The following is a 13,804-nucleotide window of genomic DNA, read 5'->3' as shown; positions in this document are numbered from 1 at the left end:
AAGTCGATTATGTTTGCAATGTGTAGCTATTCCTCAGTAAGGATGCGATGTAAATAGGGGTGTGTCATAACATGCTCTTCTATAGGTTAGTTGTGAGTAATTGTCATCAATACCCTATAAGAGGTGGGATCTACATAATTTGGGTTGTACTTGGAGGTTTTGATTGCGTGTCTTTTCTCAATGTTGGTCATATATTGGTAGCCCTCTTGCTCCCATTGAAGTTGGAGACAACATACAATTTTTCCAAGAAAGAGGAATTGTTGTTGGCCAAGTTTTTCAACTGTTTAATTTTCTAGTTTATGGTAGAGATAGTGCTCTTGTCATAAGATGTGATGAGTCATTGTTTGCACACTTCCTCACATGAAATCTCATTGGCAACTAACTCTTCAATTATCGTGGGGGCCTTAACAAATATGAATTTTGATTTCTCATAGGTGTTAGGTAGTGTACGCACTTCTATTGCTAAAAGCTCTTCTAAAACATCTAAGTCTAAGCCTTTGTATTTTCAGCTAAGTCAAAGGCCAAGGTAAAGATGGATTGCCACTCATAAGAGGGTTTAAGGCCTGCACAAGATTGGGATTTCACACTCAACTAGATAGCTCAACAACTGGTGTTTGTGACTTTGGTTGACCATAAGGGCACAATTTAACCTCTTGTGTGATAGGCATGGTTTGTGATGCTAATGTTATACTGTTAGATGCTTATGATACCCTTAGGACACTAGCAACACTAGGTTGAGGTGGTTTGGAAGTAGCAAGCTATGGTTTTCGTTAGTAGAATTGTTAAGGCTTTGCAAGCTTAGCGGTTTTGGGATCTATAGGCTTTACAACTTGAGTTTCTTATGGTTTTAGTCCCTTAACTATTGTGTGGTCTTGTGTAGGAAAGTTTGAGGGTGGTGCTTGAGTGGTGACCTTGGCAATCTTGGCTTTAGGTACCCATATTCAGGTATTTCCCTCATAATAGCCTTGCAATTGTAATAGGGTTTTGGAGACCCATTGCGGCTTGACCATTCGTCTATGCCTACAATGTCTTCTCGAGGGGGTCACTCATGAATATATGTATATATAACGTGAGTTCAAAATAAGGGGTTTTTAAAATACCATTTTTATACATTTTCTACATATAGAAGGGTGTCATATAAAGGGGTTACTTACAGATTGAATAGAAAAGGGTTATTTTTTATTCAAGAAAAATTCATAGATTAGGATATTTATAAATAGGCCATGAACGCACGTTATATAGAGAATATATATATAGTGAATCCCCCGAGAATGTCTTCTTTGTCTACTAGATCTTGAGTATGAGTTTCTAGTAGCACAAGGTTGTGTGTTTGCTTATTTCTAGGTGGTGGTCCTTAGTGCTTAGGCAACTATTTGAACTTGGGTTTATTGGCCTTGGTTATACTCTCAGCAATTTGTTGGCATTGAGACTTGGTGGGTTGTGGCAAGCCATGACCCCTCTTCTTAGACTTGATTGTAGGTTTATCTATCGGTGGCTTTGCGAGCCTTGATGGAGCTGCACTACCCTTATTGAAAGCTGTCACTATGCATAAATTGTCAATGGCAAGGTGAATGTCCTGCAACTCCTAATCAACATTGCAATGTGTCTGATTCTTAAATGTGTGTCCTAATAGTGATTCCTTACCAACATCCTTTGTGTTTGGCAACACATGAAATACCATGGGTATGCTCTAAAACTCTTGATAGAGACTATAACTTTGTACTTTTCCAAAAGAATATATCATTGACCAAAAAATGGGCTGAGTTGAGTTCTACCTTCACCTCACTTATCTCTTTTTGATAATCAGCCACCACTGGACGAGTCCTCTCTAGTTGAAAGGTTGCCAATGTTTTTCTTTCAGCTTCCAACTCGGTCACCACAATTGTTTTCTTTTCTTCCTTAGTTGTCTCTAGCTATGAGAGGAGATCTTTGATGTACTCATCATAGCCCACGGATGTCGACATTGATGTAGGGATGGACATTGTAGATGCCTCTATTTTTTTCTTCTTTGGGTCTTGTCTTGATTTGGCATCTATAGCTACTGATCTCTTTGTTCTAGTTTTCAGGGCTTCTCCACTTGAATTTGGAGCTATCTCTTGCATTGTATTTACTAGGAATTGCTTCCAAGACATGCAGTTTTTCACATTCACCATGGTTGAGGTACCTTGGGAGGGTGTGGTAGCTGGGGTAGTAGGCATAAGAACATATGGAATTGGATGTAATGAGCTCTTGCCCTTACCTTTTATTATTGGTGGTGTTGCAATTTCTAGTACTTGGGTAGTAGTTCTTTGGCCTTCTTCTCCTCGTGGACTCATGGAAACCAACTCCTTCTACCTGGAGGGTTGCTTTACCAACATGTGTAATGCTTGAGCCATGTCTTCATCTTCCTTTTTGCATACCTCTTCTACCTCTTCCTTTGCTCTCATCTTTCTTTTCTCTTTGACTTTGTTACACTCCTCTTGTATCCTTTGCAATTTAACTTCTTTTTTCATCCGTCTCTCTTCTTCAGCCTTCTTTGACTCTTTTTGTGTCTTTTGCAAGTCAGCCTTCTCTTTTTTTTTCATTCTCTCCCCAGCATCTTACTGCTAATTCTTGGGAGTCTTCTTCTTTGGATTTTTAAGCCCTCCTTGGTTTGACTATGTCTCCTATTCTTCTTGCTCACTTACTATTCCTTTGCTAGACTCTTCTTGCTCATCAGGGGGTGTCTTCTTGAGTGTGTCTCCTACTTTCTCTACACCTACCACCTCTCCTACTGCCTCCTGGATGAGGGCAGTTAATAGTCCACCAAACCCTATGAATGAAGATTTTGAGGCAGGTTTCTTTCTTTCTATTCTAGCTTTTGATGCTAGGGACTCTCACTAGCTAGCTTGGTCCCTAAGGCTAGTGCTTTGGCAGATTGATCAATCATCTTGCACACATAGTCATTTTGGTCAATCTCATCCAGCGAATGGGCTCTTAGGCTCTCCAATAGAGGCACTCCAATTCTATACATGAGCGAGTTGTACCTTTGGATTGAAAACAACATGTGGATGACCTTGGCCCCTTGAGTCTCACTTTAGGGTCACGGATATCCTAGATGCTGATGTCATCATTTGTTAGGACTTGGTTCTTATTCATGTTGAGCATGGCATAGACATCTCTTTTTTTTCTCCTCTCCATCTTATGTGCTAACTCCAATGCCTTCTCCACCAAGGCCTTGCTCAACTCTACCTACACTTGTTTGGCCTCTTTGCCTCTTCCCACAGTCATTGTGCCGCATGCCCTATTAGAGTCATAGGTTCTCAAGAACTCTACACACCGCCTCCTGTCCTTGCATTATGTCCAAACTTCTCAATGTACTTTGCTAGGTTGCACTATTCTATGAATCTTCTAGATCTTTCTCCTTGGACACGCTACCTTGTCGACATTATGGATCGTCCTAAACTTCAACTAATTATAGGCCTAATTCTCAAGGGCAATGACATATCATCTTCTCTTCTTTTGTGAACGGAAGTCGATGGTCACGATCTTGTTGTCTTGCCATTTCTGAAAAGGATGGTAAGATCCATGTAAGAAAAATAGTTTTTCATCTTGATCTAAACTTTGGAAAAAGTGAGAATATAGAAACCTCTTAATAAAATGGTAGACGAAAATGTATCTGCATCTATAGATACTACCACATATGACTTACAAATTGAGAAATTTCATGGAAAATGTATGTCACCAAGATTGAAATTTGGACTCATGCCTTGGATTCTATAGAGAAAAGGGAAGGTTTCTAGGGCTAATTAGTTAGGTGCTAGTTAGAGTATACATGATATGACAGAGGTTGGGATGCTCCAATGGACTCATTTTCAGCCTATGAATACTTGGTAAAAGTGTAAAATATTGATGTAGTTGTGAAAAATAAAAGAAAGAGAGATGAGAACGAAGTAGGCATCTCAAAGAGGATGACATGAGGTGCTACGGAACAAGAAAATATGGAAAAAAATGTTATTTCTTATGCATATTGGAATATGTAATGCATGATAAACAACAAGAAGGGAAGGAAATGGTGAATCAACTAGGATATAAATTGCATTCCAACATAGAGACTGTGATTGATATCAAGAAAGTGCTTAAGAAGTAGATTCTAAACAGTAGGACAGATTTTACGATTTTACGCTTGGAACAATGTTGGTGATTCCTAAGCACAAATTCCATGATGAAATCATAGATATTATTAAGAAAAAGATGCCATTTTTGGAAGAGACCACTAAAGCACTAAGGCAAGTTGAAGAGAGGATGAATTTTTTAGCAATATGGTTGGCTTCTGTTGATGAATCCATTGTTTTTTGGAAATAGTTTGAGGTAAATTGAGGATGTAAAAGTCAATGTATTGGCTAAAAATATCATTAGTAGTAGCACTATCCATGGGGTGTTATGTAGATGTAATCTAATTAGGATGAGGTTTTTGGTTTCATTCCTAGAAGTCACTATTCATGCATGCATTGGGCTAGAGCCACTATAGTGACTATTGTGAAAATCAAGGAGTGAGATGCTCCATGTGTTGCATTACTTGATCATGGGTCCAAAGTAAAAATTATGATACATAGTCTACATGGGAATGGTGTTTGGCTAGTTGATGTAGATCATGGGTGGAGAATGTGGGCTACAATTGACTCTGCTAGAGAACTTTATGCTGCTTGTCCAAATCTTTGAGTGACTTTTGGGGATGTATAGAATGACCACTATTTTTTTTGTGCAAGAAACATGCAAAAATTTGATTATATTGGGATAGTCATACATCACATCAGTGAGGATGTGGAGACTAATATATCCACAAAAAAAGGAATTTTGGAGGCCAGAACATATGGTGCACAAGGAGACAATCTAACATTTTAGATTGCCTCCTAGAGGTGTGATAGACTCTGGCCTCCAAAATGCCTTCTCTAATGCATATATTGCATGTGTAGTGTGTTTTCATAGTCTCTCTTAATGGATATTTTGTATTCTACTTAGTATTTTTAGGATGATTAGGCTATACTTATTAGATCAAATACAATGGCACTAATGAAGCTTCATCAGATAAGAGAAATGGCTAAATATGTGATTTCCTCCCCAATTACACACACATATTTTTTTCAATACTATTTGAGGTAATTCCTATGTCACCAACTTTTCAGACTCTTAGAGGGGTGTTCATTATGCTAATTTCTAAGAGCACAACCATTCCAATTAAGAAGTCTCAAGTCCTCTCTGTAGCTACACATAGTCAAAATCAAGTTGCTATCAAGTTCTATTAGGGAACCATGAGATGGGAACTAACTATAAAATACTTGGTTAGTTTGAACTCATTGGTATCTCACTTGCCCCATGTGGAGTGCCACAAATAAAGGTTACCATTGACCAAGCCATTGACATTGAAGCTCATGGTATTGTCAAGGTGTTTGCTATAGTCAAAGAAACTCATTAGGGGTGGACAATCACTACATAGTCATTGGAAGGTTTGTAAGATATAGATATAGAGAAGATGGTGAAGAATGCAAAATATATGTTTGAAGGTTTGAAATGTCTCCTTGAGGACTATTGATGATGATAAACAATGTAATTAGCCTCTAATCATGTTGCAACTTTTCAATTTTTGAATGCGTTAATTTGTCATTAGTCCAGGTTATCACCTACCTTGAAATAACAAGCATGTTAATTTGATGGTTTCTTGCTACCATCCAGGAGTTGCCAACACAGAGTTCTTATGAAATTTTGATAGAGCTGGGTGAACAAGAAGGAGCATCACAAGAACAAACTCATTTCTCATGGTGAAAGAAAGAGATCCATTAGATTACAACAATTGGACCTTAAATCTTACATAATATGCTTTCTAGATATGGTCTCTAGAAATCGGATAATATAACATGTTGTATATAATATTCTCTTTGTGCATTCATGCATATTGAGGCCATAGCTAGCATTAGGATAATTTGTCACTACCTCTCTCCTAATACCTTCCACTACTAGGTCATCTAGGAAAATAATTCATGCTTTGAGGAAATGATGGCTATGCATGGTAATGCCTTTTTACTTCAACCATCTAAAATAGGCTATGTGTGTCTAGGTGTTGTGGCTCTAATTGTTATTTTTACCATCCCACACAAACAATGAAAATTGTGGCAAAAATATATATGCCAAAATCTTACTTGTCTAATCTTATGGATTTGCTAAAAGAGAATATTAGAATTGATATTTTGGAGCCTTCATTCTTGAAGCAATGGTCTACTGTACCAAAGAAGTATGGTAGTTTGAGATTTATTGAGGATATATAGCTAATTAACAAGGTAAGAATTCAAAATGTAATATGGCATCTATGATAAGGTGAATGAGGATATCTAGCCTCATCTATAAAACAATACCAGACGAAATAAATGTAAGAATACTAGATATTAAATTAAAGTGCTTTGGACTAGAAATCCTACATAAAACCAAATAAAAATATATATTCTTTCATATTTAACAAAATTAAAAAAAATCAAATTTAAAAAGACTTGTTTGTTATTGTTTTTTATTCTTCTAACCTCATTGTTTCTCCTTCATATACCTACATATACAAACATAAGGAGATAATTAAAAGTTAGACGAATTAAAAAGAAATAACTTAATCATACAAAATATTAAAAACCAAGAGCTTTGGACAAAAAATGTAAGATATAACTAAACAAAACTCTATATTCTTAGATATTTAAAACCTTATTGATCTTGTTCACTTACTTCTTCCCTTGTGTATATCTTCCTTCTTTGAAAGCTCAACCATATCTCTCATACTAATCTATATCTCTCAACCATATCTTTCTTCTTTCATCAACATACATATCTTCTTGAAAGATAGGGTAATATTATAAAGAATCATATAGTTAAAATCAATTAGAACACTTTTAAAAATCATATAGTTTTTTAAAAAATATAGATAAAGGTGTGAAATCATCATATTTTGTCATATTCATAAAATACATAATGGTACTCCACTTCATACAAATGCCCAATCATGGGATAGTAACCAAATTATAGAAAGCATAAGAGTATTCAAAACATATGAAAAACCCCTCTCTCACACACACACACACACACACACACACACACACACACACACACACACACACACACACACACACACACACACACACACACACACACACACACACACACACACACACACACACACACACACACACACACACACACACACACACACACACACACACACACACACACACACACACACACACACACACACACACACACACACACACACACACACACACACACACACACACACACACACACACACACACACACACACACACACACTTGCTCACACACTCTGTATCCCTTACCCCCCCCCCTCTCTCTCTCTCTCTCTCTCTCTCTCTCTCTCTCTCTCTCTCTCTCTCTCTCTCTCTCTCTCTCTCTCTCTCTCTCTCTCTCTGTCTTTGATATTGTCGCTCTACATCTCCCTCTCAAACCCCCTCTCTCTTTCCCTCTTCCCCCTCTCCCTCTCCCTCTCCCTCTCCCTCTCCCTCTCCCTCTCCCTCTCTCTCTCTATCTACCTTTCCGCTCTCTCTCTCACTCACTCTCACTCCCACTCACTCTCTCTCTCCCCCCCACTCTCTAAGTCTTTGGATCTCTCTCTCTCTTTCTCTCTCTCTCGTTCTTTTTATTACTCTCTCTTTCTCTCTCCCTCTCCCTCTCCACTTACACTTTCTTTCCCTACCCTCTCCCTCCCTCCCTCCCTCCCTCCCTCCCTATGTGTGTGTCTGTGTGGCTAGCTCTCTCTCTCTTACTAGCTCTCTTGCTCTCTTCACATCAACAACATTATAGAAAGAAAAGGAGGGAAGGAAGAAAAGGTTACCTTGAGGCTCAAGAAAGCAAGAGCGCTCCCTTGAAACCCCCCTTTGTGGCATTCTCCTTTTCCATTGCAATTTCATTGGCATTTTCCTTGACCTACTCTTTAAGCTCCTCCTCCTCCTCCTCCTCCTCCTCCTCCTCCTCCTCCTCTCTCTCTCTCTCTCTCTCTCTCTCTCTCTCTCTCTCTCTCTCTCTCTCTCTCTCTCTATTGAAACATTGAAAATATATTTCCATGATTGTTTTGTTCCTATTTTTTCCCACAACATGGTGTCACTACATATGTACTTACTATCATCACTATAATAATGCTTTTAATCATACAAATAGTGATGCATATAGCAACGTTGACAAAAATAATCACTTACAATGTAACTATAACTCCATTCCCTTGCTCTCTCTTTCTCTCTTTACTATACAGTGTTATTACTTATTTAATCTAAGTCAAATAAAAGCCTAGAAGAATACTATAGCGGGCTATAGATGTAAAAAACTCTCAAATTCCATCTGGTATCAACTCAACAAAGTCAATGATTCTCTCAAAAACCTATTCTCGACATTTGCAAGTTGATGCGTCAATTGGATCTCTCACCATCTTCGACAACTACACGCTAGTGTAGTATGATTCATCACTGTATACATGTGCACAAACATGATGAGAGCATCAACAATGAAAATGCTAGAGGCAACCCTTTGAGCACAAATACTACAACCATGAGCACGGTTGATGAAGCCATGATTGATGAGACTAATGTGTGTCGTCCAACTAATGCCATGCATGCTATTCATATTCAAACTAGCAGTCTTGATCATCAATTTGTAAAATGTTTACATGCATCCTTGCCTTCTTCATTGCTAGGGCTTGGATTCTATCATCTATTTAGTACTATTTCATACCTTAGTAATTGTATGCATTTAGGTTTATGGAATTAGCATGTGTAAAGTGACTTTAGCTTTCATATGATATTTCACCTAAAAGGCAAGTGCAAGTCAAAAGCATGAGAAAGTTGTATTTGTTAAAATCCTGTATATCAGGAATGAGAGATTCTTCAGGCAGAGCCTGTAGATGATTGCTGATTCTATCTATCTATGTGTATAGCCTTAAAATTAATGTTGTATACTTCAAGTTATTTCATCAAGAATGGTCGTGATGACAGTAAACTGTGTGATATCTTTTTGGACAACAATTATGCATTCGTGAATATGATATGTGTTTCATGTCTAAGTATCTTTCGTGAATATTGTGTGTATAATGGTTGTAAAAATTTTCAAGAAGTTTCCTATAATATTAGGGTTATTTCAGGTAGACTGATGTGTCTTATGTTTTTGTTGTGATCTTGAGAGGCCAAAACACTTTGGCGCTGCCGTGTTGCTGTGCATCCGAGCTGTAAACACCTCCATTTTTGTTGTGCATCTGTGTTATCTTTTTGCGTGTGTTTCATTGTGTATGATTGCTGCATTATCTACCCGTCCTTTCAGTACCCGCATCCAATGTACATACTCCACTTGTGCGTTTGTGTTTGTGTGTGTTTCAGTTTGTATGCATGTTGTATGTGTGGCAGAAAAATATGAAAAACTGATGCCAAAGAGTAATATTATGTTGTCAATTACAATGATGAATTCCAAGAAAAGTGTAGGATATTGTGGAATCGAAGGAAGGCTTGGGAATTCGTTGTGGATGCTGCGATGAAGTGGTTAGCTGTTCATCATTTGAAGCTCATGCTGAATGTAGAGATGGGGGGAGATCTTGTTCTTTGTGATGGATGCCCAGGAGCATAACACATAGAATGTGCTGGTTTATCTTGCATACTGGAGGGAGATTGGTTCTGTTCTCTCTGTCAAAACAATCTTGGGGGAGATAAGAGACAAGTGTCTAGAACAAATGTAAAGAGGTGGGTTAGGCTTCTTGTTTTGAAAGTTGGAGGGAAAGATAAAAAGCTTTGCATTCTCAAAATAGCCTTACCAATGCTATGTTGAGATCGAGGGGGGGGGGGGGGGTCTGCCCGTCTGACATGGGAAATTTTGGAAATTTACGGAGGCGCGGAGACTACAGTCACTATTCTTGGATACGCCCTGTTTTCCCTGGACCACCATAGCCTATCTTTGGCTCTCGCAATTTTTGGAGCCGCATGCAGTTGCAACGCCTGTCTTTGGATGAGAGGAGGCGTGGGATGATTCTTTAGCTTCTCTTTTTCAAAAGTTCAATGGTCTGAGGGATCAAACAAAATATGAATGTCATCATACATCTCTCCTTCCTCGGCATCTGGTAGCACGACGTAGTTCTCATCCTCTCCCCCAATTCCATCCACTTCCCTGTCGTCTTCTTCATCATCAACGCCCTCGGCGCCATCGCCACCACCGTTAACCCCATCAACACTCCCACCGAGATCCTCAAGCAGATTCTCAACTCGAAGGCCAAAGCATATTGTGAAGCATTCCCAACTGAGATGTTTCGACATTGCACCTCCAGTCTTTCCAGACCTTGGATGTCTATTCTCGGTGAAAGCGCAGAAAACACTTCGACTTCCCATACGTTGAAGCACAGCACCTCATCGAGCCTTGTTTTATGAGGATGAGCTTTGCCAAACGGTTGCACAAAATACCATTTCATTCTGAGTCGAACAATTTCATCTATGTATATGATCTCTGGTGGAGCTGTACCAATTCTTTTCTCATCCCTTTGTTGAAGGAAGACCGGTGCACTACTTTCTTACGATCCTAATCTAAGAATACCTCTGTGGCCCTCGATTGATGCAAAAAAGCAGGGAATCCTGAGTGTCTAGGACAGAAACTGGAGGTAGAGTCAGTGATGATTCGACAGAGGAGTATGATACTGCTGCCTCAGATTCTATGGAGACAGAACTCCAATGAATAGGGGTCTGAACTCAACTCGTAGACCAAAGCGGGCACATTCACCTGATTTGATTTAGCACTTGAAAAGAAATGCTACTTACCATGAGAAGAAGCTTTTACCACCTTCAAGAGTGTACATCAGCCTGTTCGCATGCAGGAGGCTCAACCTGTTCATGTACAAGATCCTTTTTCCATTCGACAAGGTAGAAGAGTTAAAGCAACTATAATGATGGCCATGAAAGCAGCTGCAACTGCAACAGAGGACGTTACAAGAGCAAGGAAGAAGTGAGTTCATCTTCAAACAAGCAAGAAGAGGGTGCACCATCAGATCTTCAAGGAAAGACTAAACAGTCTGAAAACATTAGTGAAGAGGATGAAGAGAAACGAGGCCTGGAAGATGCTTTTGCTTTGATTAAGGATGATGCAGCAGTAGAAGGGACTGGTGCTTCTTTGACCCAAGAACATAAACAGATATCAACCTGGCTACTCAATTAGTTATGGAATCGATCATGGAATCTGTTGGTCAACCTGTGGCGGTTTCTACCATATAAGAGACAACTAGTGTAACGGAACCTCAGACTTCTGTGGGTGCCCTTGCAGATGAAGAAAGAGGAATCAAAACTGGAGTGTCTAGTAATTTGTCATCACCATTTTTCCTAACCTGGGAGCCTTCTTTGCTGATGCATAATGAGGATAATACAACTAAGTCTTGAATTCGGTTGAATTCCTTGGTACCCTGAACAACAAGCTCTTATGTTTTATTGTCATTTATTTTGACTTCATATCCATAAATCTTCAACACTGGTTTATGAAAAGAGCTTTATCAAAACTTTGTAGCTGACGGATGCTTAGCCTAATCAAATTCCTACACAAGCTAGATATTCAGAATGAATACTCATGGATCTCTTGTAATTTACTTGACAAGCAATATAGTGATCTTTGACATAAAAAATTGAGATCTTCTTGTTAGCTTCTTTCCTTGCTGTATCTTGAATCCCGTGTTCTGCAGCTCTTACACGAACTCTACGACATTTCTGGTGAACCCGACGTGAAAGTGCTGCATCAATTTTCAGCAAGATGGGAGACTCGCAAGAAGAGATGACAGATGACAATGTCATGAAGCATCTGTTTCAGTCATTTACAACCTTATGCAACAGCAAGCTCACGGGAAACGTGATAGTGATGCCATGGATGCCTTGAAAGCTGTCCAACAGGAGATGAAGCAGTTCAACGGCCAACAAGTTTCAACTTACTACATTTCTATGAAGAAAAGACGAAGTTTTTTGGGGTTTCTCAAGATGTTTGGAGTCGCTACTTCTTGCGGATCATGGTTCACGCACTTGAAGTCCGAATTTCAGAAATTCAAGAAACACATGCTGGTTGGGCAGAGTTTAAGAAGGCATTAAAAGATGAATAATTCCTGGAGGATACAGGTCTTATGAACCGCAATAATTTCTTAGCATGGATTTCTATGCCTAATCATGAACTTTCAGTTACCGCCCTTCTGCGAGAGTTTGAAAGCCGCTATGATCAGTTGGATGGAATTGAGCAGCAAGCTTTGGAGATGCAAAAAGTGGAATTATTTTTACAAGTTGTTGATGTTGATTTACAGGAAAAGTTGGATGATCTTTTGGAAGATCAAGCTACCGATTCAGGTTTAAAGACCGAGTGGAGGCATGTCATTGATGCTGTGAATGCGCTTGTTAAGTAAAAAGCAGCGCAGGAGAGTACGATTGCATCGTAATACAGGATCTGCATCTGAAAAATCTTTGGAGACCTCTACTTCTACCCCTGCTGCAAGTTCTATGCCTAAGCCTACTCCTCCAGTTGTAAATCCACCAGTTCCTGCTGCTCGAGTGCCCTTATCCGTAGATGATGTTATTAAAGGCTTGGTAGATTTGACGATAGAGGCAGTCAAAGCTGAAGTTGGGAAGTTAAAAGAGCAACTTATGTCAGTACTTGCTGTAGCACCTGCTCCAGTGACCGCATTTCCAGTTGGCCAAAGAAAAGGGAGACGATGTATTTGGTGCGATAGTACAGAGCACCAACATTGCAGAGATTGTGATGCTTTTCAGGAAGCGCGTAAGAAGAACGTAGTGTTTTGGGGACAAGATGGGAAGATATGGCTGACAAAGACTGGTGCTCCTCTTGACACGAACTTTGGTAAGGGAGGCATGAAGAAGCTTGTTGATGATATGGCTGCGCGATCAGCTTATGTGAGTGTTAGAGGTGACGCTTCAGCTTATGGAGTCCAGCTTGAGCAGAAATTAGATGGAGACTCTACTTTATGGTCATCTGCCTTGGAGATAGCGAGAAGAGGGAAAGTTCAGGCATCCACTATGACTTGTGTGGGCTCCAGCATTCGAGGAGAAATGGGATGGGATTCTCTTGTTGACAGGTATTCTATTTTTGCTTATATGGCGAAAACACAGGGTTTAGATGCCATGGTTGAGGAAAAGAGAAGAAGAGATGAGGAGGGTCTCAGCACCTCCAAAAAGACTAGAGGGGGTGACTTTTTTTCGCCACCTGTTACAGCTCCACCTGTGACGAGTTCTCCAGCTCAATCAGGTCCTAAACAACCTATGGGAGACAAGCAAATGAAAGAAAAGAGGCAACCAAGAGAGGAGCCAGGATTCAAGCTCTTGTCAGACCTTCATATGCAAACGGATATGAGTAAGATTTTTCATGAAAGAATTTTGAATATTGAAGTCACTTTTACTATTGGAGAAGCTCTTGGGATTGCTAGAAGAGAAATCCAGGATCAGATGCAGGATCTTTTACGGAGGAAACGGCATGCAATGGAAGGACCTGCTTTACAGGGGTTATGGCATGGAGCTCTTGGGGAAGAGCATGATGATGCAGTGATGGTTGAGAATGCTTCTGTCAATCTGCACTTGGAGAAAATAGTTCAGCCTATGCAGTATGAAGATGATGATACCCCTATCCTCATTCCTCGCAGCCATTTTTCACGCAGTCATTGGGCTAGAGCAACCACTGAGACGGTGGTAAGGATTGGAGAGAAACAGATTCCTTTGGTTGCTTTAGTCGATTATGGTTTTGAGATTAATCTTATTGCTCAAGGTGTTTATGAGAGTGG

Source organism: Lygodium microphyllum, chromosome 15, assembly GCF_053477565.2.
Source record: "Lygodium microphyllum isolate KBCC chromosome 15, Lygodium_microphyllum_v1.1.10, whole genome shotgun sequence".
NCBI classification, from domain to species: domain Eukaryota; kingdom Viridiplantae; phylum Streptophyta; class Polypodiopsida; order Schizaeales; family Lygodiaceae; genus Lygodium; species Lygodium microphyllum.
The sequence above is the reverse complement of the archived record's forward strand: the minus strand, read 5'-3'. Positions refer to the sequence as shown.